The sequence below is a fragment of the Xiphophorus hellerii genome, chromosome 5, assembly GCF_003331165.1.
Source record: "Xiphophorus hellerii strain 12219 chromosome 5, Xiphophorus_hellerii-4.1, whole genome shotgun sequence".
Classification (NCBI taxonomy): domain Eukaryota; kingdom Metazoa; phylum Chordata; class Actinopteri; order Cyprinodontiformes; family Poeciliidae; genus Xiphophorus; species Xiphophorus hellerii.
In genome coordinates this window covers 30,930,037-30,953,683 of record NC_045676.1, presented here as the reverse complement: position 1 = coordinate 30,953,683, position 23,647 = coordinate 30,930,037, and the positions used below count along the sequence as shown (strand labels likewise).

Sequence of the window (23,647 nt, the reverse complement as noted above, 5' to 3'; positions counted from 1 at the left end):
TCTCTTTGCTATGGCTGCTCCAATTGCCTCTCCGACATCCTCCCAGAAGACTCCCCATCAGTAAAAGCAGCTCATCCAGAATGCGCCTCGACTCTACCGTAATTAATTGTCCTTTGCTTCTCTCCTCCTACACTCTGTTCTCGCTGCTCATATCAAAGCCCCCGCAGCCGTACGGAGTTCTGTACTCAGCCTGCAGAGGCCACTTAGCTACCATCCCACCTGATTGTCAGTTCATGCAGTCCCAACTCGCCTCCCTCCTGGGTCCCTGATGGTGAATAAAATGACCTTCCCACTGACCTTTCCTTTGACAGCCCATCTTTTTTCGGCTCAAAATACCAACTCTCCAATGTACTAGACGTACATCGCAGAATTTAAAGCTGTGGCTAAAATTGTCTTTAAATGTTTTGTTTGTATAGTTTGATATTATGTATTCTCCAGGCACACTGTGCCGTTTTGTACTTCAATTAAGTAATTATGTTACCTTCAGTTGTTGCAAAAATGATGTAGCTACATATGAAATAAAAGTTAAAAGAAATTTGACTTCACAAACTGATGCGTTGAAATTGTGCCTCTGTCTCTTTAAGAAGCTCCTGCTCTTTCCGACACTCGCATTGTAACAGAGGGAGATTTGATTCTTTCAAACATGCATGAAAGAATCAAGGCAACACTGCAGGTATGTTCTTGATGAGGGAATGACATCATAACAGTATATAAAACTCCAAAATTGGGATTTTACAAAACACCCCTGCCAAATCCCCTCCCTAACGTATTCGGTAAATTGTTGCTTTTTTTCTATATAAACTAAATGCATGGATTATAAACATGTAAGAAAGTTTTGCCCTATTATATATTTCTTCTGGTCGACACAGAGTATAAACTGTGTAGACCACAACTAGCCTACATGAAAAAAAAACTCACTACACAGAGCTTAGAAGTGTGAGGAAATGCACCTAGGGGGCGCTATGGGGCTCACAACGTTTTGACTGGTTTTTGGTCTCCATTAGTCCTCCTCCCTCTGGCAAAACTGTTTTATCCTTTTCTATTTGGATTCAGCAGAGACTTGGTGCTGAGACAGTTTTTCTTTTTATAGTTGTTCCTATTTACTTTCATTGGCACTTGCAAAAACATAGCAGAGTAACACAGACATAAATAATTAAAAATAACCAAATAAATCCAAATTGTTCCCAACAAACTGAGGCAGGAGTAGTTTTCAACAGAGCCTGAGTTGCAGAGTTCTAGTTAAACCCTATGAATAGTTGTGTGTTTGTGTCCATGGCAGTGGAGGGAGGAATCATGTGAATTATTCATCATGTCCTCCCTAAAACCCTCTGATTACACACCACTAAACACTCATTTCCCTCCATTTATAGAAGCTCACAGGCTTCAACCACAGGTCTTGGAGGCTACCTCGCTTCACTTATTACCTATTACCCACACCAAATATCACATTAAGCAGCTGTCGGCACAATTTCAGACAGAGATGTTTTTTGGTTTTTTTTTTTAATCTTTAACACATGCTGCACACAAAAACTGTGCTGGAGGCGTTTGGGGGAGAAGGGGTGTAGTTCTGTGACAGGTGGCGTCATATCTTGATTCTAGATCAAATTACAAAGGCATGACAGTGAGGTCCTGCACAATTTCATTAAAGGATCAAAATGTGTTATCTCCTGGCGTCCCTCCGGTTACATTTACAACAAAGGAAGCAAAGCGTTTTAAAAATTTGTGGACGAGTCGTTTTCTCTTGTAATGACAACGTGGAAAAAATTAATTCGAGTCATTTAGCACAGGAAATGGAGGGTCATTGCTATGGCAGCTTGGTGGCTCTTGAAGCTTTTAGAGAAAAAACTTGACTGACCTTATCAGGAAATTTAAATATTGTATGATTCCTGGAAAAAAAAGAGCACATCTACCTCCATGCAGAAAGACAGAACATTGAGCATACTAATGTTTGGTGAGCAAGTTGTTTTTGCTGTGTAAAACAGCACAAATTTATTCAGGCCATTCAATGTGAAACATTAACCATATAGTGGGCAGAGCATGGATATTAATAATTCATTGACACGCCACCCCCTTAGTTTCCATTTATTGCTGTGCTGTGGATCATTTGTGTCGACATCCAAAGCAAAACACTACACTGTTATGATGAGGAAATTATCTGTTGCAAATTATGATTCCAATAATTAAAGCAAAGTTATGTTTAACATCATCTAAGCACCTCGTATACAGGTCTGGAAAAAATTAAGAGACCGCTTAATATTATCCGTTTTTCTGATTTTATGTTTCAGAGGTAAATGTTTGAGCAAAGTGAACTTTGTTCTTTTATTCTATGAACTACTGACAACATGTCTCTGAAATTCCAAGCAAAAATTGTGTATTTATTTGCAGAAAAAGAGAAATGGTCAAAGTAACCAAAAGGATGCAGTCCTTTCAGACCTTAAATAATCTCAAGTTTGAATTCATTTAGAAACAGCAATACTCATGTTTGAACTCAGAAATCAATATTTGGTGGAATAACCATGAGGATTTCAACAGGGTTCAGTGCAGTGGGCTCTTCATTTTTCCAGAGTTATATGTCTTGATAGTTTGGCAGTTCATCACAGGGCACTGAGGAAATCAAGCAGCCCGACAAAGCACTTGGAGTCATTTATTAATCGTTTAACGATTTATTAAATGGCTACATTGGGTGTACCAAATGTTGTTTTGTTTTGTTTATTTATTTTTTTTTTTTTGCCTAAAACATCTTTTGGGAAGAAAGAGGTGGTGATTTTTTTTTTTTTTTTCGCCAAAATCCTTTTAGGAGCATGAGATATGAACTGCACCTCAGGCCTCAAACTCATTTTTGCCATCACCTCATGATTTCAGAAAATCTGCCAAATGAATTCTGAAACTACTGATCCTAAAAAAAAACACAAAGCGGAGCACATACTCACTTTGTTTTTCCTGATTACATGTCTTTTCTCCAACCCCTGATCATATGTTAATACCTACTTTTAATTGTAAACCTAAAGCCGATTTTCTTTATTATAGACATTTATTTTTGTTCAGCTTCACTGATCAGTTCCAGTTGTCTGCTTGGATCGCAGTTAAACAGCTAAAAAATAAGGTAACCATTGTGGGTGGAACAGTACGGCAGGAAATGAATTTCCTCGATTTATTCGCTGTCCTGCAGAGTTAGATGTTATGATGATAGAAAATGTGAGGTTGGAGCCAGCAGAATGCTACATTAATTTTGGTAAATAATGGGAATATGAATCCAGACACGAAGCAACAGTTCTTCTACTTATGCAGTGCTGCACAATAAGAAATAAAAAGTTTGATTGAGCCCAATATTCTTACTCGAGAAAAGTAAGAAAGTCAACAACTATAAATTCTATAAATTCCAAAGTACTAATAGAATCTTTCAAAGCTTGTGCATATCTATTCTAAGGTGGACTAGACTGAATTAATGAGATTCAGGGCGAATAAGTAATTTGCCTACTTTAAAGAAACTGTGACTTAGTGACACAAAGTCACCTTAAGCCCCAATGCCCCACTGATTCTGGTATCCAACCAATTTCTTTGTGTGTTTAAGCTAGCAAAGAAATGTATTTTTTTCTGTCCTTTATGCTGAATATTGCTTTCCATTGGCATTTGTACATAATGGGAACTGTGGCTTTATCTGTTTAGGGGGTAAAAAAATGGGAAGATGCAGCTCCCAAGAAATTCAGTTTATTTGTTTATGTAAAATGTCACCTTTCGCTCCATGCATCCTCTCACATTTTCACAACAGAGAGAAACTGATTGTACCCTTCTGTCGTGAATCTAAATTAGGCACACTTTCATCACCTTACAATTGGATTTTCTTCAAATGCAGCACCTTCCTGACCTGACAAGTACATTTCAAATGTCTCAGCACAAGAGAAATTGTATCCTTACCGCATGGAGATGTCTCAGTCGAAACCAGGTGTTCAGTATTCAGACTGATTGTGCATCAGTGCTACAGAACTACATGAATACTGGAATACTGCTCTGTGTACAAGACATCTGCTGTCTGCTGCTGAAAGTAAAAACAGAAGCCATATGTTTGTTTGTGTGCGTGTGTATGTACCAGGTTTTTATATCCATGTGGGAACCTATTTCTATCTACAATGTGGGGTTGTGGGGACCTTTTCTTGGTCCCCATGAGAGGAAGTGCTGTTTTTGAGTTAGGGATTAGATATGTGATGGGTAGGGTTAGGGTCAGAGTTAGGCTGTAGAAAATGAATGGAAGTCAATATAAAGTCCCCACAAGTCATGAAAACACGATGGGGTGTGTGTGTGTGTGTGTGTGTGTGTGTGTGTGTGTGTGTGGGGGCGTGGGGGTGCGTGTGTGTGGGGGTGTGTGTATGCGGGGGTGTGCGTGTGGGCATGTACATACTGTATGTACTGTATGTATACATACACATGTATAGATGGATGGATGGATAGATTAGTGCCCTTTTTACTGAGTTTTTATAATTTATTTTCATATATTAAAGAAATACTTTTTATTGTGCAAACTGCTAACTGTAGCAAAAACCTTATCACAAGGTTTAAAATTCATCCTGACAAAGACCTAGTTGTATGTGTCCATGACAATAAGTCAGGTATATTACAGACCTACAGGTCTGACAAACTGCTACAGCAATAAAAATGATAATAATAATAAAAAAAAACTCCTGCCTTTTCATAATCCGTTAAAAAAAGGGTAGATCTGTATCTTCTGCATCATTCAATTTCTGGGACATTTTTCTTTATCTGCTGTATTGCAAGAAGGACTTGCTGTGAATTTTAACAGTTCATAAAAGCAGCAAATGCTTACATTTTTTTCTACCAATGAAAACCTGAGCTTGTTCCTGTGAAAGAAAAAAAAACATAAAAATCTACATTTATTATATTTAACCCTTTAACTCTCACCCTGAAACACGTGCATGCAAGTCAATGGGAACGAGAGGACACTGTTATTCTCATGACAGTTAATGTGTTTAAGACGTTTGGGTGCTTTAATGTGTGGAATGCATATTTAAATAGTAAAATTGACATGTAGAATAGAATAGAATTTATTTATATGTATAATGTTTAATATTTATATGATTGTATAATTATTAGCCTGTACCAATTTGTAAATCAAACAGCAGAAAACTGTCTAGCCTTCTAAAACTGATAGCAAACTAAAATCAGAGAAATATACTTAGCTTTGCATTAACATATACTTCTATTTACATAAGTTTTCTCTCCAGAAATCACCACACACACATTTCTGTGATAGTTCTTCCCATTATGAGAGCACCTGACCTCTGACATTACAGCTCTCAAGGAGGCATTAGGCACTTTTGCCTGCTCAGAAGGTTAATATTGTCATTAGAAAGCCATTATTCAGCGTTGAGACCCTGAGCTCTTGCTAATCCATGAATAAAAACACACCAAATCTGTCTCCTCTGCTCTGCTGCGATAATTACCATGAAAGGGTTCAGAGTGTAATGTCTTTGTTTATTAACAACATAAACCCCACATTTTTAAATGTCTTAATCTAACCAGGCAATTCATGGAGAGACCCGTGATTTACGAAATACTAAAAGCTTTCTGCTCTGATTTATCAGCTCGCCAACTTGAAGAAAAACATCTAGAGGGATGGTTAAAGGATATGAGAACATCTGTCTAAATTATGGGAGAATGTGACGTAATGGAAAATATATAATGAATGACGTTGTGACAGCAAAGCACAAATATTAAACTGATAGCAGGATGAGCTGAGGAAATCTGGAGGAGATGCTGCTCTGTTGCTTTTTCACTAACAAATAGATTCAATTATTTGGTAAAGTCCCTTGAGATGATATTTGTTGTCAACTGGAGTTCTATAAATAAACTGAATTGAAAGGGAATTGATGTATGTACAAAGATTTATAGTCAGAATAGGTTTTTCCACAGGGCTCCTTAGATTTCAAGCAATAGTAAATGTTCGTTTTGATGTTTTTCGAAGAATTTGACCTAAAACAAGAAGAAAAAAAATACCCAGCCAGCACGCTTCATGTTGCCTAATTAAGAAGCTACAATGACAATTTTACATTTGCATACTAAGTCAAAAACAAACCAAAAGTTTTAGTTAATATGAAATCATAACCTGGAGTTCTAAAAGAGTTCTAAAACCATGAAAAGAAAACTTCTGTCATAAGCAAAAAAATAAAGAAAAGCTTTTCTAAACAGAGACCAGAGGATTATTAAACAAACACAACATTATGGTGCATCAGCCATGTGCTTTCACTGACTTCTTACCTGTTATAATTCTTTTAGCACTTTTTATAGTTTAAAGTAGGAATGGCAAGACAACCATGTTGTATTCAAATGCCAATTAGAGCAGCAGTATGAAACTTTTATTTAATAATTTTTTTGTATATATTTCCTAAAATTATCACTATGTTGTGACAGTATGAGACAGATAATCTCATACAACCAATCAGAGCCAGGTGGATCTGGCTTAGCGCTGTCAATCACCCTCATGTACACGTCACTGACATCCTCCCTCTTTCTTTCCTCTACGTTATATCTGGCTCACCACAACAGAACCTGCTAGGAATGCTAAGGTTAGTTAGCATGGCCACCGATGACGGCAGATAAAAGTTTTCTGAAAAGACAAGTTGTTTCTCTGCCATTAGCACATTTAGCAGTGAGTACAAGAGGTTGATTGATAGCCCTAAGACCCTCCTCCTGGCTCCGATTTGCTACTATTTCACAGATTATCTGCCTCATACACTGTCATGACATGGTGACACTTAACAAGCATGTAAAAAGCATATTTTTGTAAAAATGACTTACTGCAGCTTTAAAGTGGTTCATTCAGCATTGTGTGTGTGTTATCTTTACGAGCATCATGATCCTGGATGATTCTGGGTTTGGTTTTCTTCATTTGGTAGGCATTGCTTACCTAGAGTTTAGCTCTTGACCCAACCAACACTTTGGTTTAGTGCACCTTTTTCTCACCTGGGAAGCTCATCATCTGCCTTCCTGAGTGGCCATATAAAACTGACTGTTAAATCCAGCTGCCCATGTGTCCGCAGGGCCTAATGTGACATTACTCTTCAACCTTTAAGTATGAAACCTTTCTGAATCACACATTCACCTCATTACCTTCTGAGCTCCACTAATCGGATTCTTCTCTCACTGATCCAACGTAACGGCTTTGGTATTTCACCAAACGTTTCAAGTGTTGCAACAAACATGATTAGCAACAGTTGGGTTCACACACTAGAACCTCACACTTAAACAAACATGACAGAAACCAGAGAGTGCGGATGTTATATAAAGCACTCTTGTTTTTGCTAAGAGCAATTTTTCTATCAATTTTTCACCAGGCAAAATCTTTGATTTATGATTTAAGTCAAATATCATGGTTCAGTTTAAACACTTCCACTATTACCAAAAGACAGTGGCTCAACACCCAGGGAGGGATCATTTCAGTGGGCAGCAGAAGCTTCAAGAGCATAGAGTTCAATGTTTGTAGTTTTTTTTAATGCTCAGTAAATGATAAATATGGTTAAAATCTGTTCCTTTTCCATCTCATTCTTTTGAACCTGATTTTTGGATTAAGTACATAAATATTAATTCATTCATTCTTGCATTTATGCTGGAATGACATTTAGCATGTAAATTTGCTGACTTCAGGATCAAATTGAAAACAATTTTTTTATTATTATTATTAAAAACTGAATAATGACTGAGACTTGATACATTTGAGACCGGAATGTGGTTAGAATGTATCTAAAGAAAACTAAATAAGTTGTAGTTGAAGCCATGAAACTGCACCATGTTTAAGTGTGTCTAACAAGAAATCACACATTCAGGCTTGGTCCGTTGCAAGTTTGGTTTTTAATTTATTTAAATCAAATCCAGCTGAAAAGTCATCTAATTGATGCTGCCTTTTTAACGCCACAGGTAGTCTTGATCTTTTAGCATCAGAGGAATTGATTAAAACAGCTCCAAACATAGCAACATCCAAATGAACAATTATCACTTTTTTTATTAGCTAATGAATTTTAAATATTTTTGAGCTCTGTGTAACAGCCACAGGGCAAAGACAATGTGTTACAATGGGGAAATGACTGCTGGTGATTATTAAAACCACTAGAATAATTTCAGAAAGGGACCTGACATGAGGTCTAATGAGTTTCTTCATAGAACCTGATCATTACAAATGACGGAATCAGAGTCATCTCTCATTATTCAACATTTATTGAGGTATCAGTGTATTTAAATTTAGCGAAAACTAATTTGCTTAATTGAATGTTCAACAAAACTATTAAAAAAGTTAGACCATGGATAGACTGGATTTCTTGTGAGCGAAAGCAGCAATTTGCCAAAGCCAAGGTATTTGATCCAATCATGAATGCTAATAATTTTATAAAGTAGGTTAATTAGTTCTAAACGGTCACTTAATTTTAAAAGCATAACCAAAAGGTACAATAATATGTGTTGGGCAGGTAAAGACATTTAATTGTATTCATTTGGGATGGCAGAATGTCAGGCGCATTCAGACCGTTTTTCTGAGAGGAGAGAAAGTGTAAAACAATTGCTGAGTTTGAGTGAATAGAAATTGTTTGTTGGCAATGAAAATCCCTATTCGGTTGCAAAAATAAAAATTGCAAGAAAAGAGCAAGAGAAAAGGTACATTAACAAAGAAATGCAGCTATTATTAATTTCATTGCAGGTACAGCAATAGAAGACAGTTGTTGACTGTCTTCTATTGAGCTGTAGAAGCCACAAGCTTTACCTTCGGTTTGGGACAACAATAAAGGTTCTTGTGTTTCACTACAAAGTTCCTCAAAGTTCTGGAACCATTTCATTAGAATTTTTTCTTTCTTTCAAATGATCTGTTATGAGTTCACAAACAGTTTAATGGCATTTGTTCATTTTGGTCTTTTAACCATGTTTTGTTCACCAAGTGCGTAAGAGCAATTTAGAGAACAGAGCCCACTTTAGTACGATACTTCAGTCACTTATCATAGCACCTCGGGTTATTTCTTCAAACTGAACAATTTCTTACAAAAACCCAATTTTCTTGTCAAAACATCAAACAACATCCATCATATGGTCTGATTCTGTTTGCTTCAGATAAACATTATGTTGTTGTAGGACAGTCTAATTAAGAGGATGCTAAAGGTTGTCCAAAATGTTCTTAATTTTACTGATCCATGACTATATGGTTTATAGCCATGGGATTAAAGGATTCCTCAAACATCTATGAACGAATCAAAGGTATGTTTTTGATGAGGGGACAACAATATAGCATAATATAAAGCTATAAAAACTTTGATTTTAAACATTACTACTTGTCCCTCCAAGACCAAAGCTGTAGCTTTAATTGGCTAAAAACACAAAGACGGTTATTTCTACAGAAATTGGTTAAAAGAAAAAAAGAAAAAAAAAACTGAACTTTTAATCCAACTTATAAGGTAACTTTGCATCAAACGTGTCATTATTTACCAAATGACACTTCATGACAACAGTCATAGACATTCATAAAGACTTCTTCATGTTTATGACAGTGTCATGTCAGTCTTATGCATACCCCATCAAATAAAGTGTTACCAAAATGGTAATATATTGAAAGCACAATGTAATTAGTTTCACCTGGAAAGTGTGTTTTGTGCACATTTGTAATGGAAACGCAGATACTGAGAATGATTCCACCAACCGGTGCCAACGCAGCAGTTTGTCATTTGATGATCCTTGTTGATTTAGGCATCTTATAAACCTATTTGTTAACCAAAGATTAAAATTGAACAAACAATGAAAATTTTGAATTAATCCAACACTTGTATAAATGACGCTCTAAAGAAGAGCATAATTTTCCCAGAAACCCCTTTTTATTACTCAAAAATTCCCAATGAAAAGAACGCATTGGCTGCAGAAAGCCTGAGCTGGCTCCAGGGGAGAGTCTTACGCTGGTCATTTGTGCTCTTGTCGGCCTGGAAGCGAGAGCTGGTGTCTCTGGTTCCATTACCACCCTGGCGCCTCTATTGTCACCCCCTCTGTCACGCAGGAATGAAAGCTGTGCTGCTCAACGCTGTGGGGCTCGGCTGGGAAACAGTGCTGCTCTGTGGTGTAAAGAGAGTGACAGCAGGCTGCTTGGAGCACAGAGAGGAGCCTGAAGCTGGGGAATGAGTGTGAGGAAGTGCAAGCAGTGGAGACAGTAACAGTGATGAGTTAGGAAGGACTGGGAGAGCTTTGGACCCTGTCCATGTGTGTCTGTGTGACTTCTTATTACATTTTTGCAACATCGTGCCATTATTAGATTTCCATAGAAACTCCCGCTATGTTCAGGCATGCTTAAAAAGTCTGAAATTAAGTAACATGTATCAGAAAAACGGCAGAATAACGAAATCATTTTTTGAGAAAATGGAAAGGTGAAAACGAATTACAAGAATTTTATAATGCCATGATTTTTCTCTCTTTTTGTCTTTGTTGTCTAATAATCTCTGGGTTGTTATTATTTTCCAATGTCAGTTTATTGTTGGGTTGCTCTGTGCATAAACAGAGTTATGGAAAAGTAGGGCCGGGCAGACATTATCAGAGTGAATGCTGGGAAATGTTCCCGCATTCACCTTGCAACAAAAGGTGAGCTGTTCACCTGGTAGGAGTGTGTGACTTTGCATCTTTAAGCTCCTGCTGAGGCTCAGAGATGCCGACATATGGCAAAGTCTGACAACGTTTTTTCATCAACTGGATAATCGGGAGTGTCAGAGACGCTATTAGTATCCTCAACACACTCTGCTGTCTAGCTCAGCCAAGCTGAGAGACAAAATGTTATATGACTGCTGGCAACATTATAAACTGGTGGTTTGTTGTGCTGCTATTATCAGCTCTCTATTGAAACAGTGAAATAGTGCCTGAGAGATAAAGACCTATTTGTCTTATCTGTAAATCAGGAACCTTTCTCTTTAGTCAGAGCAGAAACTATCCTTTCATTTACATTTTTTCAAACCTGTAATTCTTCTAGGCATTATCATTTTGCTATGTTACTGTTTTGTATGTTTAAATTTCCATTCCATGCTTGTTTTCCTGAGGAACATGTACTGCTTCTCATGAAAGTGTATGCTTAGGAAATGTGTCAGCTGAAGCGACTGGCTTTACAATATCACATTTAAAATCAGAAAACTACTAAAGTCTCGCTGTCACACTAATTAAAATGAACACTTTTCTTTTTTTTTTGTCCATTTATGTTTGGTTATAATATTTTGAACTGGGCAAACACTGTGAGGGAGTTTACTTGAGCCCCGAGGTTTGTTAATCTTTCTGACTTAATCAACAGCAAATTAAATACATGAACAATGTTGACATGATCACCTTCACCTTCAGTAATTTTGGACAGTGAGATTAATTGCCTCATAATGTGTACGATGTTATCAACATGACTTAGTAGCTGAAATGTGAATGAGTAAGACAGACAAAGAGCAGAGATTTTAACTGCAGAACCCTGAATATTAAAATCAATATAATCAATGTAATTTTTGATTATGAACATGTAGATGATTAGTTTCTATATCTGACCATGTCTGTCATGTTCTTCTCCTGAACTCCTGAAACACTGAACAGGAATTTTAAAGTTTAAAATAACATTACAACAGTTAATCTAAGAGTTTTCTCCATCAAGAAGTTAAAGGGCAGCATTATGTATTTTCCAGGCACATAGTTCCATTTTATAGCATAATCAAGTAACTATGTTAACTTTAGTAGTTATAAAAATGTTGTATTAATGAAATGTGTCTCAGAAGAAATTTTACTTCCTGATTTAAAGCCTTGAAATCTTTACAAACTCTTAGTCTTTGAATTGGTGATTGAATTTACATACACAGCCTTTATGCTTTAATGTACATGCTCCTGTTATAAATGTGTATAAATAGAAAAAAATGTCTCTCAGTTTTCTAATTGATTATTAATCAGAATAATAATCAGATTATTATTCACTATAACAATCTGAATAGTGTAGTGTACTGTCAGGAGTTTATTCAGATCCTTTGAGTTTCCTTCCTTGTTTCAAGAGTTCTGTTTGTTTTTCCTGGGTAACAAAGCTCATTATAATATCTCTGGATATTCCCACTGAATTCTCCTCGGCAGCAGATGGCACGCCTCAGTGTTGTCTTTGTTAAGTTTTATTTCTTTGCTGACCAGAATTTTTTTTTTAACTGTTGCTCCACCGAGTTTGAATCCTGCTCACTTGGTTCCTCGTCATTCTCAGGAACAACCGCCTTCGCATCCGACTGTGGTTTCAATGCCAGTCCAGTAACAATGATGTCATTTATTCTTGTACATTGTTCTAATTCAGCTACTCTGCTCTCAAGGACAGCAAGATTATTATTTTTTTGTCTTTCTCTGCCTTCTGCAGCCGCAGGGCCCATAACCTCCTCCAGGTCTGCTGAGAAAAAGTCTGTAAGACACCAAATAATACCAGAATGTGGCCTAAGGCTCATGTGGAGCGATGGGAACTCTGTTAAATGATGTTATGTTGGCTGTCTGAGAAAGTAGAAGGAACAACTGCAACCTAAAGATAATGAGTGGAAACGTCAACGAAATGATTCGGAATCCATATTCAAGATCCTTGCAGCCCTGCTATGAATGCTGGTACAGTTCAGTGTTTTCTGACTATCATTTAGAAAGTCAATTAGTTCCTTGGAAGCTAACCTAAAACATCTGTCCAATATTCACTACGTTTCTGGTTGTACAGTAGGTGGATTTGAAGTCCAGATGTCTCTTTTTCTAACATTCCAAGAATCTTATTGTTTTGCTGCTAATAATAATAATTCATCTAGGCTAGGCTAGGCTAGGCTAGGCTAGGCTAGGCTACGCTATTCCTTTCTTCCCAGAGTTTCAATCACTAAAGTATTCAAATAAATGTGCTCTGGAAAACGACTTGCATCTCAGACTACAGCTGAGTGCTTAGCTCTGGTTATGAAAAATAAAATAAAAATAAAATGCCTGTGAGCTTCTTTGCTTCGAGGAATGACAAATCAGCTGTCAACCTCTGCATACATAAAAAAAACCTGTATGATAAGTTCAAATATCTAAATGAAGATGAATAGGTTGGTGATAAGGCAATTTTCATTTCACATTTTATTCTTTACTTTATCTGGGTCAAAATTATGCATACAGGCTGAAATATCACTTGTAGCCATAAACAAACTTCTGATATCATTCTAACTGGACATCTGACCATTCTGAAATGGTAGAGTGGGTTTAAATATGTTGGTTTTCTTCTATCTAAGCCAAACTATACCAAGATTGGAAACCAGATTGGTTAGAATATTCAGGAATAACCGAAATAGAACTATGACTCAAGCTAACAACTGTCAGTGTCATTGCTCAAAGTGAAGCTTGTTTAGCATTTGAAAGAGAGGCTAATGAAAAATTATTTGTAGCTGGCCGCTACAGCTTCCATCTGGACAAAACGTTTTATGGCCAGAGAAAACACAACTTGAGTAATTTAGCCACAACAGCAGAGAGTGTGTTTGGATGAATCGAGCTGAAGCTTTTCAGACCCAAAGAAGACTTCCAAGTCTCAAGCAGGGTGATGGCTGCATCATGCTGAGAGTCTGTTTTGCTGTCGGTGGTTGTGGTGGTTCAGTGCACAAAGTTAATGGAATATTGAAAATGGAGGAAAGCCTCCAAATTCTTTGCGTTGCCACAGGTAGCCCTGTGCTTCTGAAAATATCAGTACACTGTGTAACACTGCAAAAACAATGTTACCGATTATATTTGTGCTTCTAGAAATGATTTGGATTGTTTTTGATACAAAATGATTTCACTGTTAGATGATGCTGGCATTAAATCATTGGAATATATAGTAACTGCATTTCATTTTCACAAATATGAACTGTAGTCATTTCTGATGCACTTCTAGAATAACAAAAGAAGTATTTGCTCTTCCTTGACAGCCAATAAATCATTTTTCTTTTAATGTAAAAATGGGTCCCTGGTTTCTTCCTCTGGCTCCCCTCCAGCCTAAAAGCCGACTCAGGTTGCAGATTACTTTGTGCACCGCAGCCACATTAAACAATGAGGAGGATTTGTCTAATTTGCAGAGTTAATGTACTAATGCTCATAACCTCGGGGTGTGACACATTAAAATGTAGAATGTTCTCTAATCATTAGGTTTGTATTCTGAATATAAAAACAGGATTTTGCACAGAGTTTTCTCAGTTTACAAAAAATATTATTTGCCACAATGGTGGGAACCATTCACTGGAAATGAGGGCGAATAAATATAGTCTACAATATCCCTGCCTTTTTCTTTTAAAGTCTGTTTATTTCCAGTTCTTCCCCTGAGTGGTGATTACCATCAGCATTCAGGATACAAATGTTTTCTTTTTACAGTAGGTGCTAAAAGTGTTCCCTTTGAGAATTTCAGGGTTCCAAGATACTTCCAAGATTTCATTTTTGTCATGATCACTGTAATCGCTATGCCCTGAGAGTGCCCAGGTGAAATAAACGATTGCAAGCAATTAAATAGATTTTACACCTGAGACATGAATCAAAATCAGCTGAAGAAGAAATATTCCTCTACCTTCCCCACTCGTCTCCTTCAGACTAGCCAGCAGCAATTAGCAAACACCTGGTAGAACAGAAGTCTGCTAGGCTCATCACACACAGGAATACTCAGCCTCTTGCCTCTGAAAATGTAGTTAAAGGCTTAATGGAGAAACGTGGTTGTGATGACGTTCTGAAGGCAGACAGTCGGAAACAGCAGGCTCTTCTTAAAGAGACAGAGATCCAATTCAAGGCATTAAATAGAGAACACAAATTTGAGTTGAGTCATGTCTAATGTATATATGTTTATTTTGAAATGTGCTCTTAAATGAAGGCTCTGAGGCCATGGCAAGATCATTTCCATAACATTGCAAATGTTAGCTGTTGCTACTTGTTTTCCAAAGCATGTAGAGTCAAACTCAGCAGCTCCTTCCTGCAGGCTACACCTCGGCCAACAGGCGAGAAGATGAGACGGTGATGTCGTCCCACAGACCACCACACAGAACCACTGGCCACAATTGTAAAATAGTTTGAGAAATGATAGATGTTTAGAGGGAAAAACATGTCAACTATATTTGGGTGGTAATAAATGTGAAAAACTGGCTTGGAAAATGAAAATGTAGCGAACCAAAGAAAAATGTAGCATTCAAGAAAAAAAAATATGACTGAAAACTATCAGTTTAAAAAAAAAAGCTCTTAACGATAGAGTGCAACACTTAAAAAATGAAATCAACATATACATTTATACATAATAAATCTCTTATTTTTATAGTTTTCTTTGTATTTAATGGGACACTAATTTAGTTGTCTACCTGCTTTTTGGCCATGGGATTATTCTATTGAGTGATTTATTAATTTGTGTGTTAATCATGCCAGGATTGGTCCTCCCTACACCCATGGAAAGACCCTTAAAATGAAAAACGTGTTAGGGTGGAAACTCCTGGAGTCACAAGTTTTCTGCTTTCTGTTCTCATTAAAATTTCACACCTTGCTATTGACATTTGAAGTACAAATAGAGTCACAGGACTGAGTTACTTTTCTGTTATCTTCCTTGCACAAGCTGTTTAGCTGCGGCAGAATTCGTCAACTCAAAAAGAAAATGCTGCACATCATTTTATGAAGTTATCATTAAATGCTTTTCCTTAAATACTCACATTGTTTTCAGGGCAGAATACTGGCTCTTCTCAATAAATCAGCTGTTAAAGGACTGTTGGCTTATACAATGTTACTCAGCGGATTGTTTTTCTCCGGCTCTGGCTCCCGGTCAGAATTCCTCACCCAAACTCTGCTTTAAACACGAAAACTCGTCTCGGGGGAAAAGAAGAGGTCAGGTTTCGGTGCTCATTTGTTAATTAGACTAAATCAACTTCCTTCCCAGTTTCCCACCTTCAGGAGGCTGGAGAAGGAGGCAGAGTGAGGAATGCTTCATCGGGGGATTCCTGAGCAGTTAATCTTGAGGTTTGTCATTAATTTGCTCCTGGCCTCATTTACAGTGAGAAAGATGCATTGCTCTTTAGCTGGGAACTAAGGATGGGTTGGACTACAACCCACATTCTCTGCATTCACTTCTTTTCAAGCCCAGTGAGCCGCTTCATCTTGAAGTGGTTCCATTTTTCATGTCGTGTGCATGTGAGGAACGCTGCTTATTCCTCTTGATCTCTGTGACGTCAGATATTATTGTCTCTGCATTCTTAATGTCACTGGGTGGATGAAGTTGCTCTGTGGGGGTGATCCTGACTTTGTCTTGGTTTTTTTGTGAAACTTTCTAACCCGCCTGCATGAAAACTCTCAGGAGAATGAAGAAGTTTCAGTTCATCTGACTTTCCATCACTCCTAAACAAATCACCAAGCCTGAAACAACATTTACAGTCAACCAATAAATTTGAACTTTATATAAAAGTGAATTTATTTCATTAACTCCATCACTAAGTGAAACATATTATATATTATTATATATATGATTTATTTCTGTCAATTATGATGTATGTAGATATGACATTTAAAACATTTCATCAAACCAAAAAAAAAAAAACCCATTTCAAGATAGAAATATGTTTATTGCTGTTTTTAGGATGTTATTTTCACAAAGTACTTTTAGTTTAACATAAACAGAGCCTCTTTTTTATATATTTTTTGGAGAGTTCTCGAAAATGACACCCCCAAATTGAATTTCATATATCTCAGTAACGACAGTGTGTACTGTAGTTGACTGGTTCAGGTATCAAAATAAAGGTAATATTCCAGAGAATATTCTAGAAGTCTAAAAATCAACATTTGTTTTACTGAGTAAGAGAAAATACATATGGCACACACTAAAAAAAAGAATAAAAATAATAAATTCTAATGGAATACATTATGTAATGTGGCTTTTCCTTAAAAGCATGCAGTGGAAACCCAGGAGCTCTAGCAATCCACAGTAAAGGTTGTGACCACTTACTGTACCAAATTCCATTCCAAAGGAATGAAGCATAGACATTTTAGAAAGATATTGGTTGATAAAATTTCAGGCGAACATTCCAAATGTGCCATTTTTGGACATTTTGGCACCGTGAGTGCAATTACAAATTTCTCTGTCTTTTTTTATTTTTATTTTTTTACCCCCAACTTATATCTTCCTATAAATATTCTTTGCAATTAATAACAATGGTTTTTGAAACAATATAACAGTGAAGTGCTACTAAAAAGCACTGTCCTGGGCGCTCTGGTTATAGAAGTATTGAGCATTGAGTCGGAACACCAAACCTACAGGGGAGATTTTCTGCCTATATATATATATATATATATCTATATATATATATATATAGATATATATATATCTATATATATATATATATAGATATATATATATTGTATATATAGCATGTGATTAGAATGATCTTGTTAGCAGAAATGCTGCAGGACCCATTTTTGGGGCTGCTACTGAGCAATATGTCAAGCAGATTCAATGTTGATGGCTTACAAGTTAACTACTTAACTAATCTTTCGAATTATTCAATAATTGATTGTCTATTTTTAATTTGTTTTACTTTCTCTCCATCCAGAAATTCAGAAGGTCAACCTCCTTCCCAATTATTCCAGTCGCTGCTGATTGGTTAATTCCAAAGAAGTTTTTTCCATTTTCTCAGGTATTTCAATTTTTTAAAAATATTTTCTAAACTGTTTTTTTGTTGGTGAGTTTTGAATAATAGATGATTAAAAATAGGCTTCCATGTCCAGTTTGATGTCATTGTGCTAATTATTGCTACCTCTTCTTGTGTGTGTGTGTGTGGGGGGGGGGGGGGGGGGGGGGGGCGTGTGTGTGTGTCTTCACTGTAATGTTTTCACCTCTAGCTCACCTTGTAGTTTCAGTTTGTCTGACGTTCAGGAAGGCAGACAGTTTCCCTTTCAACAAACTCTGATTAACATCCAGAAGCTGCAGACATAAACTACCTGTGCTCATCTGATATTAGCATCTGGCTGTCACAATCATTTCTGTTGGTAACATCAGGCAGGAGCACTGAGCACACACTGACTCTCATACATGTAGAAGGGAATCACTTCTGTCTGGAAACTACATAAATACATTTTAACAATGTTACAACCCCATGTTTTATGACAAACTAAACTGTTAACATGCTTGTGATGTAACGTCTTGTCTTTACTTCATCCTGACTAAGTAAAGACTGTAAATAATCACTTTAACATTTCTTAGTAAGGATGTGGGTGAAAAAAAATCTATATAAACCTTCTTTTTAAGAAAAGGGAATAAAATGTTTAAAAAATTGCATAATGTAACAGTTTACTGCTGGTACTGTTTGCTCTTCCTTCTTCCTGCGGTGGCACGCGTCTGACCAGGGATATCCACAGACTATACTGCAAAATATGTAAAGCAACATCAACTTTTAGAATGTTTGTTTTTTTCCTACTTTTATTCACTTTTCAGTAATTATTGCATTTTTTGGCATAAATGTTCATCCTTTCTGATCTTAGTTCCCTGAGAGTACTGAGGTTTTTCCAGCAGAGTCCTCCACAGCAGAGCTGCTGTGGTTCTTGTCAGAAACTTGTCCATTTTGCACTTTCTAACTTTGCTATAGCAACTTGATGAATTTGACTGGCAGCCAATCAGAAAGACGAGTGACAAATAATATTTCAAAAAATACATTTTACCTTATATTTTATAATAATGATTGAAAAACAGAATAGAATTTGAAAAAAAAAAAACATAACAAAAAGATATGATTAAACAAATTATTTGTCAATATTTTTATTTTTGCAGTTATTTATTTTTCTCATCTTCTCTCCAACATTGCACCAAGTATGGTGCAGGGAGCAGTAATAGATTATATTCAATTCAAATTCAGAAACACTTTATTAACTCCAAAGGAAAATGAAATAATTAGATTAGCTGAAATTAGAAGGGCCGTTTTGGCCGAGGCCAGATAATTATGACCCAGCTGCTCCAGCACCGTGTCTGGTTGGTGCAGACCTTGTCAGCACTGATGACGGTTTAGGCTGACAAATTCCCAGAACCCGCCTAGAAGTTTTCACAGCATCTGTGACTTGCTGTGTCTGAGGAGGATGTTTCATGGGTGATTGCCTTAGTGACAGCATTAACAGACATCACTTCCTGCCCCATAGGCAATGTAAACTTCTTTTGATGCAAACATTCCCCGCACACATTTAAGGAGACGAGTTTTCTCACACACAGACCTCGCACACTGACGTGCTGCGGAAAAGCAGAGTGGCATGATCTTCCCAGGAGAAGCTTGTTTTGGGGGGGGGCAGACAGCAGTGATCTTCCTCTGGCTGTAGGCAGGGAGAAAATAAACTGTCAGAAGGACAAGCTTGCATTTTCGACCCACAAACTGGACAGAGGGCAGATCAGTGAGAGGTTACTGAGTCTTCATTTAAAGGGGCTTTACTGTGTATCTACTAGGTATATACAGCAATTTTATAACACAATCAAATAACTATGTCACTTTCTGTTGCTAAAAAATTCTGTATGTATCAAACATGACTTAAAAAAATGACTTTATAATTTAATGCCTTGAAATTGGGCCTCTGTCTCTTTAAAAACTCCTCCCTTGCAATTCCCCTACTCAGCTCCTTCAGACTAGCCAGTAGCAATTGGCAAACACCTGCTGGAACTGCACATCTGCTGCAATGCTGGTAGAAATGTTGTTAAAGGGATAATAGAGGAGTCATGTTGTGCTGATTTTCTGAAGGCGGAGTTTCAGAAAAAGCAGGAGTTTTTTAAAGAGACAGAGGCCCAATTTCAAGGTGTTAAATTACTAAGTCAAATTTCCCTTATGTTATATTTGATGTATGCAGCATTTTTAACTTCAGTTAGCATAAGTACTTGATTCTGCTATAAAATCATAGTGTAGATGGAAAATACATAATACTTCCTCTTTAGAAGTCTTGGGTATATTATGTTCTTGATGACTAAGAATCTCTACCAATGCAGTGTAGATGATCAGCAGAAAATTAATGCACCTTTGAGGCCATGTGTTTGCTAGATTGTTTTCTGTTTCTTAAAGAATTGACTCTTGACTTTCATCTGGTTTGCATGTTTTTATGCTTGATATAATGTACAAAGTCTGTGAGGTTTATGAGAGCTGATCCTGAATCTGAGCTCTTGAAGTAGAATTCATAATTGAGGTGATGAGATGTGAACTGATTTTTTTTTTTTTTTTTGCTTCATCCCAACAATAGTTCAATTTCATTTTCCCAAAAGAGAAGGGGAACATTTGCTGTGTTTGTCAGTAAAACATTAACCCATTTATGTAATATTATGTATCCCAACTTCAGGTTGTTGACAAAGGCTTTGACATTTTAACGTATTCCCAAATATCACATGTTGGTGCCTTCTCACCCAGTCTACTGAACTAAAAACTAACTGAAAAAAGAAAACAAGTGGTGCAACTTAAAACATATATGTTACTTAATTTGGTACAAGTAATCAAATTTATCCAAGTAAACATATTAAGTTTATTAAGTTGTCTCGTTAAACAAAATGCAAATAAATTAGGTTTGACAAATTTAATTTGATTCCGTGTAACAAACGAACTCATTTTCCTTTAAGCCGGAGCTCCAGTCTCTTTTTATCGGCACCGCTTCCTTCCAGTTCAGAAACGCATCCAGTGTCTTCATTTCATGTTGGTTTTTCCAGAGGAGTTTTCACACAATGTGGGAAATCTGCTGACTTTAAGGGAAGCTTTGTTTTGACACAGTAAGGGTCAAATAAAATCCAGTGTTGTTCTGTTGTTGTTTTCTGCTCCTTTATTGCTCTAACAGAAGGCGACCTTGAAGAGACCTGTGAGTCTCGCAGCTTTGCTTCATCTCTGATAGATGAAAGTCAGCAGGCTTGTAATAGTTTTGGGTGTTTCATTTTAGTTTAGTTTTCTTGTGCTGTGATTTTGTTTGTCTAATTCGGTTAGTTTTAATTAGTCTTTAGAGTGTGGTTGCTAGTTTTTGTTAGTTATAGCAATTTTAATTTGCTTCCACTTTGGTTAATGTTTAGGCGCAGATTTCAAAAGCTTGTAGTGTTGTATTGTGACTAAGTATAGGTCAATTGGGTGAAGAATGCTCAACCAAACCATTTTTGAAAAATGTATTCAAGTATTGTTGAACAACAAATGACTGAAGTTTTCTTCCAACTTTTGCTAAGGAGGAGAATGGAGTGGCATAATTTACAGACAGGTGACATAAATTGCTTGTGTATGTGGGAAAAAAAAATTCACATCAGTTCAAAAGACTAATAAATAGATTCAGAAATGCGAAAAGGAAGGATATTACATCTATAATTCTAGAGGGCAAAATTATCGTTTTTGAAAAAAGTTAAATTTCTTCTATAAAATAGGTAGAAAAAATATCTGGGTTGTTTGTCCTTAATCTACCTGACTTCTTGTTCGATAGACATCCTGAACTAATAGAGCCCAAAATTACACAGTGACTGCGGAACTTAGAATTTATCCTGTCGTAAAACTTTACTGCAAGCGTTGAGTGAAAGAAGAGAGGGATCTCAGACAGTCATCACAGGTCAGTAGCTGTGTTTCCACAGCAAATGTGCACAAAACTTTGTCAATGTTGGAAAAACAATTTCACAATTGCGGGGTTTCTATTACATAAGAAACACAACTAATAAGTTTGTTCACGCAATCAGTTATTAAGCACTACTTCCTGCCGTCTTCTGCGTCATTTCCACCAGTAGCAACATCCGGTTGTTGATCATGTGACTCGTGTGATGCAGAAAAAGTGTTTCCGTTGCAGTTTTTTTTAAATAAACTTGTTTCGATACAGCCAACAAAAAACAAAAAAAACACCTCATCCTACCATTTTGCAGAAATGAAGCCTAGGCGCAAATTCAAACTGGAAGACTCTTTAGCCCCACCTGCATCATCCAGTCGGCGTGTCCCGCTCATCACCGCCGACCTATCAACGCTGGACCAAGCCACGTCACGTCCAATCACCGACCAAGGCCCAGTTGATAAGGACCTCCATCCATGACATCTTCCGCTTTCCAGCTGCGCTCAACCCTCCTCCACCCCTTCTCCACCTCCACTCTTCAGGCTCCCATCCTTCACCGACCCCCACCACCAGTGTCGGGTCCCGGGGGATGACATTCCTAACCTACATCGGGAATGCTCATCCGAGCTGATCGCAATTCACAGCTCAATGTCCTCAGCCGGGGCCCGAGCGCCAAAGAACTTTAAATTCATGCATGTCATTAAACCTTTTTAATCGCTGTTTTTTCCATCTGAGTCTCTCCAGATTGAATTGGTGTGTATCCATCAGGCAAATGTATTTTTGAATTGTTAAATTGTACAATTATATAGTCAATAACAGCTATTGACACTGAGGTATTACAAATGAAAATCAATAAACAAACAGCTTTTTAGCAGACTGGGTAGAGAAGTAAGTGTTTTATTGGTCTTTACAAGTTATCAGTTAATCTTGTTGGGTTTATTTTTTCAGCCTTTAAAAGAAAAATGCTTGTTCATTCTCAGCGTACTTTACTTGCGCTGTAAAAACGCACTGCCGGGTGCCCTTGAGCCTCATCAACATTACCTTTGATTGCTCCACTGCTCTGAGGACATGGAGATCACACAAATTAAATCCATTCATGTGGTAAGACAAAGGCTGACACCATTTCATCTCAGTGAGCCGCTAATGGCACCTTTCAGGACCCGTGTTCCATTTCAGAGCACAGTCTGCGCTCAGGGGACACAAGTCACCTCCTCTTCCAGGTTCTGCTGTAAAAAAAAAAAAAAAAAAAACCTCCCCAGGTAGTCAGCAGCACCTTGGAAATGTAATTAAGCGTCAAGACTGAACGTGAAATTGCTTTTGAGATCTCTTGCTGTCAGCCCCCGTCGAACGTGGCCCCGTCTGCAAAGTGTCTCTGTCGTTCTTTTCACGTGAAACAAGAAGCCATCTGAAGAATCTGAAGGTGGGAGATGAACTCTAGCAGATGAGTGGTGGGATGTAGTGAAAGTGTTGTACTTAAGTACATTTCCATACATGTAAGCCAACTGTTACTATTATACACAATATATTTAATGGTTTAAAATATTGACATCAGAACTGAATCAAAAATTCTGTGCTGAAATAGTTGAAATTCTAAAAGTTTTCACTTTTTTATTTTTGGTTAAAATAAAAAAAATCATTAAATACCACAACCCCTATTCTTTTCGCAAACAAATTAAAAAAAAACACTTTCCTGTTTGGTTTTTGGTTGGTTGGTTTTCTTCAGAAAATAATAGAAAAAAAACACACACACTTCTTTGGAGATCATTTTGCTCTCAGATTTATGACCCCTGCACCTGAGCGACCTCGTTTATTTCAAACAATTTGGAGGCAGGACCGCAGCTTCAAGTTACGCCCGTTGTTTTTGGCATGCAAATATTTCAGCAGGACTCACTGTGTAGCAGTCAGCGGCCCTCCTTAGCCTAAGGGTCTGGAGTTTTGCTCTCTATCGTTTGTGATCATGAACTGCAACTTTTATTTGTTTTTTAGGGGGGTTTTTTTTTGCTTTTCTGCAGGTTGTTGCTCTTCTAAGCTTTTTGCTTTTTCTCCACTTGCCTCCACCCTTTGGCTTTATCCAATTGGGAGCAGCCGAAGTAAACACTGCATCTTGCATGTAAATTTCCAGCCA

General features: G+C 37.2%; 1 long non-coding RNA gene across 1 annotated transcript; it reads left to right on the top strand.

Annotated features, from left to right (window-relative positions):
- Nucleotides 1-3,600: 3,600 nt before the first annotated feature.
- On the top strand, nt 3,601-22,188 carry LOC116719597 (uncharacterized). Its single transcript, XR_004339228.1, has 3 exons — nt 3,601-4,090; nt 13,063-13,070; nt 21,839-22,188. It is a non-coding gene; the product is annotated as an uncharacterized LOC116719597 (long non-coding RNA).
- Nucleotides 22,189-23,647: the final 1,459 nt, after the last annotated feature.